The sequence below is a fragment of the Ctenocephalides felis genome, unplaced genomic scaffold (assembly GCF_003426905.1).
Source record: "Ctenocephalides felis isolate EL2017-DRISC unplaced genomic scaffold, ASM342690v1 CF-g0.4_SCAFFOLD_01492, whole genome shotgun sequence".
Classification (NCBI taxonomy): Eukaryota; Metazoa; Arthropoda; class Insecta; order Siphonaptera; family Pulicidae; genus Ctenocephalides; species Ctenocephalides felis.
Window position 1 is genome coordinate 60310100 of NW_020537646.1, and position 8476 is coordinate 60318575.

The window sequence follows — 8476 nt, forward strand, 5'->3', positions numbered from 1 at the left end:
CTAGTATATATATATATATGATTTAGTAGTTAATTTTGATGTTGAAATATATGAGTGAGTTCTTGAGGGCGATACACCAAACAAAGAAAAGCCAAAGATTTATAAAATAATCTTTAATTCCAAACGTTTCGACATTCAATTTAATGTCATCATCAGTGGATCTAAAAACAGTATGAAAATTAGTATATCTAGGTAATTATAATATATGTGGATTGGTAAAGTAACTATACAATAAGAGAAAAATTAACAAACAGCAACACTTAACAACAAACCAAATATAAAAGATAGGAAAGGTAGTAGAGACTAGAATTAAATAAATAATTAAAAAATATAGGCAAAAATATATAAGTACACTCATATAAACCTACGCATATATACATATATATACATACACATATACATATATATATATATATACATGTATATATACATATACACACACATGCAAACATATAATACACATATACATATACAGATACAACAATATATACCTATATATGTACACATATACATGTACGACTATACATATATAAATATATGTATATACATATATGCAACGTGCATGCATATTCACAACGACGTACATGTACATGTATGAAGCATACATATACTCATACCTATCTATGTAACTATAGCTATACACGTATATATACATATATACACAAATATATATATATACATACACATAAATATATATATATATATCTATATATATACACATACATATATACATATGTACATAAATGCTCACAAATATACACAAATATATACATACATACATATATACGCATATACAAATACATGTATACACATCTATATATGTAAATACATACAAACATACATGTAAATAAATAATATACATATATATACATATATACATACAAATACATATATATATATATATATATATATATATATAAACATACCTCGTATATATGTAAAGCAAACAAAATATTTATGAAGATGGATAATACATATAAAATACAAATGGACTTACATTACGTTGGTTGGTTACATCTAGAGAAGTGTACACAACACTAGAGATTGGCACTAACATTTATATTCTGAGTGGATAATAGATATTAATTTGGAAATATGAACAAACAACACTCTTTTTGTCATTAGTCATCTTATATTGGGCAAACATGCCAAAATTTAGAAAAAAGATTAAGACAGCATGAATTACAAAGCAAACAAAGTAAGAATAATAACATTCAACAAAAAAGTACACATGTAGACCACGCTATCTCTAACAGCCATAGTTTCGATTTCAATAATCCGCACATTTTATATTATGAACAAGATTTATTTAAAAGAAGTATTGCAGAATCGATGTTAATAGCCCATACAAGTAACACAGTAAATTTACGGACAGATACCAATATATTACATGATACATACCTGAATCTCATTCATACTTTGTAGCTTATATATAGATGTACATACACTTTTAATTATAACAATGTATAACAAATCTTATAAACAAACCATCTCATCATAGAATATTTTTTCTCCTAACGACATCTATTTTTCAACTGGACCCTAATCCTTTTTTTCCTATCTGATTGAGTGACTTTACAATTTCAAGTGGTTTTCAAGTAGGAGAGAATACGAATACCGAAGACAGTGGTATTAAAAGAGCAACGTGCAGTGAACGACTTGTAATGAAAAACACAACATGCTAATTTAGATTTCCATATTTTAAAAATTTTTTAATTATAACACACTGATGATGAGACAAACCTAGTCTCGAAACGTTTGTGAAAATTATTATTTAATAAATTAGTGCAAAAAGAGTGTTGTTTGTTCATATTTCCAAATTAATATATATATATATATATATATATATATATATATATTGAATGGTAGAGTCTTGGATTTGTGTATATTTTGTAGTGTTTCGAACAAGAATCCAAAAATAATACAAAATAAAAAAACAAGAAAAGTTTTTAATAAACACCCTAACATGAAAAAAACACACACATACAATCTCACAGTTCTCGTTTCAAGTGTTTACACGTGTTACATATGAATCCATCAAATACAGTTTAGTTCGCTTCCAAAAGCCAATAGTATAACTTCGAATACAATATTATTTGTTTTCAAATAATAATTTTAAAAAGACAACACTTTTAGTAATTTTGATTTACAAAAGTTAACTATTCGGCGGAAAAATAACTCACAAATTCATTTTTTGTCAAAAATTCTTGTTTAGTGAAAAAGTGCTAACGTATATTCAAACATACAGGTAATTAATTCAATTTTATCATTAATCCTTTCTTAAAAAATTTTTCCATAACTTTCAAAAAATTTCTATCATTTTTAATATCCTGTTCTGATAATCCACTCATTTATTTTTATCATTTTCATTTTGATCATATTATCATATTTCTGTACATTATTATTTGTTACAATTAATTTATTATTTAAGAAAAATCTATTTTCTATTCTTAAACATATTGTTTGCTTAAATCTTATCAAGATCATGTTTCTTGACAGATGTCCTGAAGATGGAACGTACCTAGTTCCGAAACGTTGACAGTAAACAAATAATTAAATAAAGAAATTGTTTATTAAAAACTTTTCTTGTTTTTTTATTTTGTATTATTTTTGGATTCTTGTTCGAAACACTACAAAATATATATATATATATATATATATATATATATATATATATATACATTCTTCGATAAATTGATTGCAAATTTTGGCAGTGTATTTATCAAAATTAGTGGAAAATAACCATTAGTAGGTAAATTATATTTTACATTGCATTATCAAATCGTTTAATTAATATTCCAGAGCTGAAGTTTTTCACTTTTTTCAATTTTTGAGTAATTTAATGGAGTATGAACAATGTCTGACTGTGCATAAAACGTATATTTCTTGACATATGATTTGGAAGAAATTTCTTCCAAATTAAAGGACATTTGTCAAGCCGTATAAACAGGGCCGGTCCTGGGGTCCTTAGCGCCTGCATGCAACTTTTTTTTAGCGCCCCCCCCCATTAATTTTAACCGTTTTAACAGTTTAACATTAAAATTATATAAATATTTACATATCTTTTAAAAATTAATTTTTAATTATTCTGTATTTAGTACACAAAAATTAGGTATAATCTAAAAGCGTATACAATATATTGATTTTAAATTTATTTAGAAAATCGAAGCGATTCGCGGGTTGATTATAATCAAATATTTATAAATTTTTAATTGTTTTTAAGATATGTGCAATATTAATATTTGGGTTCTAAAACATTTTAATTATTTATTATGCGATTTATTCTATTGAGCAAATCATGCCAAGAGAGCTAAAAAAACAAGCTTTTTATTGTCAATCATAACACTCGTATTTCATGTTGAATTCTTCAAATTTTAATTTAATTTAATTTTTCATCATCTACAATAACCAAAATTGCGTCGTAAACTTCTCCTTATATTGATATTGTAAGAGCCGAATTGTATTTATCCTTGCCCTTCCGTCATATTTAGAGTATCACTTTGATGTTTTAAAGTTAAATTTTTAACGTATTTTAGAAGTATTGTCCAAAAATCAGTAAAAAAATGCAAACAAATTACACTTTTTTTTAACCATATTGAGAAAAAAACTTATTATGTTTGATATGTATTATTTCTGCATAGTTAATAATTATTAGACACCACTAGGTATAAAAAAGCCTTACGATTTTTATTCCAAAGTAATTTTGCTTCCATTTTTCATATTTGTTCCATTTCCATAACCACGCATATCTTCAACATTCAAAATTCATCAGAAGCGAAACATTTGCAACAAAAGCAAAAGTTACAATTTAATTTTTCGGAATAAACATGCCATTTTCTAAGCACTGACTCCCCATTTTATTATCCCGATTATAATTTGTTATTATTTTTTAAAAAGTTCCGTTTCAACTAAATCAGCTCGTAATTGTTCGTCAATAATGCCCAATAATTAATCTAATCTTCCGTAGGTTTGGGCTTACGGGATTGAACACTAGATAATTTCTTTTTCGATTCCACGGTAATTTCAAACAAAGAAAACATTAAATAAGTAGATTAAGCAATAAACAGAGCTGTTATTTACTTATTTGCAGAGTTATTAATGGATTAATTGTTTCTACTAATATCACATTGCAAAATAAATATGCTTTTTGTGTCTCCGTATCCCTAGTTAACACTATTCCTACCGACATTTCATGTTTGCTATTTCTACCGCGACCGGTCAAATGACCGGTCATGCAAAATCGGTATTTTTCGGTATTGAATGAAGAGTTAATGCTAGTTTAAGAGTTTATAAATACAAATACAATATTGTTCTTTAATTTTAGAATGCGAAATCTTCATTTTATACTGTTTTATCCAATTTTTCACGATTTTTTTTTTAGAGTGTATTTTCTGCACACGCATTTTTTACGTTTTTGGCTGATTTTGTTTGCCCTATCATCTTTCTAAAGCATTATCTGAAACATTTTCTTTTAGGGAATCTGTTTTCTACTTGTACTTAGTTGATTTTTTCTGAATTCTTGTTGCAACTATATACGGCAAGTAAATTGGAATAGAAAGTTCCAGCCTTGTACATTGTCTTCCCGTAATTTCTTTATGTGACAACAATGGATTTATCCTGAATAAATCCAAAATAATGTGAATCCTTGATGAATTCTCTCTAAAATTCATATTTTACCGAATGATTTCTGACTATTTTATGAATGACATCTACACCAGTCCCGACGCTAATACCAATTGAATTAACTCCCGTATTAGTGTAATTTTCTCAACATATGTGTATGTAAGTGAAATTTAGAATCTTCTTTCTAATCTTTCAAAATTGTAAATATTATTTGAGTGTTGAAGTCCTTGATTTTTAGTCCTGCCAGTATTTATAGCAGTTATATTGCTTCAATTGTACCTACGATCAGTTTTTTTACTAAAAGTTTAGCTATATGTAGGATGGTAAAAATGTATATTTTTTACGTCGTACTAGCGATTTTGATAATACGGTTTCATCAGTTATAAATCTTCAAAGAAATTCTCAGTTCGGTACGTATACTGGCTGGTTACCAAAATTTTACACCCCATTTGTGCGATTTGCTGGGCATAATTATATTTACATCGTATATTGAACAGTTACTAATAATTATACGTTTTCCTAAATACTATTGAACATGTGTTGAATAAATTTACACCTTACCTTTATTGAAAATATATGTTCGTCGATAGTAATACGTGGACTTTTACAAAAATTTTGATTGCTGTCAATGTAGTTGAACCAACCTTTGGATTCAAAACAAAACCTATCAATTTGTTGTTTGGATTCCTTCGTAAAAATTTGTCTACACATAGACATTGAGCAAAAATGAGAAAACCCACTTTTTATACCGTAGAAATGCAATATTTATACTTCTTGCCTCATTTGCGCAGCGTGCATACAGAATCGAAAAAAATGCATGTAAATTTGCAGAAGGCAGTTTTTACCAGTCTAAATTCTTCTGAATTTACATTTTCTTGTAAGTTCGATCATATTCTTAACAATTACTATAAAAAAACCCGTCCGAACATCGTCTTTCGTACTACCGGTCAAATGACCGGTCGCGGTAGGTAAGGCAGTATACAATTTTTTTTCCAAAAATAAAAATTAAAAAAACAAATTAACATTGAAAAACGTATCATACTCACATATTAGGTAAAGTCATAAAGTTTGATGACGATTCAATTACGTTTGATATGAAAAATACTAATCGAAAAATCAAAAACGGTCATTTGACCGGTCCCGGTAGGAATAGTGTTAAGTTAGATTGTTTGTTATAATTTATTAAGTATTCTAGATTTTATATAAATAATTCTAGATTTTATATAAAAAAATATAAATATTATATAATAAATTTAATTTCCGAAACTCGTTTTGGCGCCCCCTAAGGCGTGCGCCCGCATTTCTTGCAAGCATTACATAGATAAATAAGCATAAAAATATCGCTATGCCTGGCGATTTGAAGTTACTTTGATTGAAATTTCAGAGATATTTTTATAGAATAATTAAAATTAGTTATGTTTAAATACATGATAAATATAAAAATATAATAATTCCACAATTATGCATAAATAATATTTCAAAAACTAATTGCAGAAATTTTTAAAAACTAAGCAGAAGTGATCGACTTGAAAACTTAAAAACTAAGAAGAAAAAGCCACAGGAGTATTGACAACTAAATAACAAATTTATGAATCTTAAAAAATAAAATATGTATATTGATATTGATATCAAAATTAAGAGAGAACTAAATTTCTAAGATTAAAATTCATTTATGAGACATTAATATTAATTAGTTCTGCATTTAGTAGTTATTTTGCTATCTAATCAATTATTAGTAAAGTTGTATTTGATGAAAACATTGGATAGTTTCTGTATGAGCTTTTTATCAAGAAGATCAACAAAGTGTTTACAAGGAACACAATGATGTTTTATGCACATACAATTGTTTATTATTTGAAAGATAATAACAGCATTTGTGATTCCAAAGAACGGCAACAAATATATTGTTGTAAAATAATGAAATTCGTGCTGCTTTGATAAATAATAAAAGTACATGGCCAGAGCGCGAATGCGGAAGTGCACACATGTCACGTTCTATACGTAATAAATAGAGTAGTGATCGTCCATCGAATTTAGTGAGTCTTAAGGGATTAGGGGTACTTGGAATTTTTGATAAATCGCTTTTTATTTTTTTACATTTTCATTAAGTATAATATCTTGAAAATGTTCTCTGAAAATTTCAAGTTTATCCGATGATTAGTTTTTGAGTTATTAGACTATTACCAGCGCGCTGACGCAAGTGGAGAGCTCGATAGTGATACTCAAGAATATTCTCCCTCACCTCCTGATGTTTTAAAAGCTTTTAAACCGATTTACGACGATCTCAGCAATGATAATTTACTTTCAAGATGTGTAGTTCAAGATTGAATCCATAATCAGAAAAAATTCAAAGCTTCAACCAACTAGTGTGAAAAATATGCCTAGAAACCGTGAATACTAGTTCTACTATCGTACAAATTGCTGAATGAATATACATAATAATTATTATTGATTATGGATACCCCAGGACCTAACTGTGGGTATAATTCCCATTGGTATGCTGAAAAATTGGATGCTGCACGTGTGAAAGTGGCAGATCAGCGCGTCAACGAGAACACTCTGGAGGCCAGAATGCTTCGTAGGCAACAGCAAATGGAAATTTTGGAAACTTGCACAATGACTGATAAACTATTATATGGCTCAGAAATAGATGACTCGGTTTAAGTAATTCAACAATTCGAATTTCTGTACGTAAATCCAATGTGAAACTTTAAACGCGTTTTTCTCAAAACTATGTTTTTTGAACCGGTGACCACTGTAACTCAAAAACCGCTTAGTAAATTTTAATGAAATTTATACAGCTTTTACAATACATAATAAAGTCGGGCCTGATCGAAGAATTTTTATTTTTTCAAAAATATCAATTTTTAAGACCAATTAACTGTTGATTTTTTACCCAAAAATCTAGAATTTTTTTTCTGATGCTGCCATTTTGTTAATTTTTGCAAAAAAAGAAAACCTTCGATCAGGCCCAGGATTATCTATTTATAAAACTGTTTTTTTATTTGATTGATTTTAGATGAATCACTAAGCAGTTATGATGGTCACCGCCAGAACCGTTTTTTGAAACAGGGTCAACAAAAACAGTTTAGAGAATATTTAATTTTTTTTTTGAAATTTTTGTTACTTCAAGTCAAAACATTGTATAACAATACCGTATTCATATTTTTGTAAAAAAACATCGTTTAATAACAAACAAAAAATACTGAAAATTCTCATTTTTTCGTGCCTCCAAGTACCCCTAACCCCTTAAGAGAGTGTCTAGTCTAGTGAGTCTTAAGGAAGAGTCTAGTCTAGTGATGTATTAAGTCTTAGAATATCTTAAAAGAAGATTATGCCTGTCGGAATTTGTAATGAGAAAGAATGAATAAAGTGTACAGTACAACAAGTGAATTTTATATTGGATCAGAAGCAAGAAGCATATCTCTTTCAGCTAATATCTTACTGAAAGTGCTCACGATTCCTAAGAGATCTATTTAACAAACCAGTAACTCAACATACTCCTACTGCTCGACCCAAGGCACCAGGAGAGGGTTGGACGGATTTATTATCTAATTGGATAAAGAATCTACTGTAGTTACCACTGATCTGGAGTGTGGATCAACCAACATTGGACCCTAACCCATACCTAGACCTCCTACCAACTACATATTTCACTTCAATATCTTGAATTTAAACATTATATACGGATCGAATTTTATATGAAGAATAATATAACACTAACACTCAATCAAATTACATTAAGATATTAAGAATGGTATAGCCTCGCTTAATAAGTGTTCACATTTGCTAATATAATAGAAAATTTTATTAAATATATCATTGAACTTATGTTCATGAACATTTAAACCAA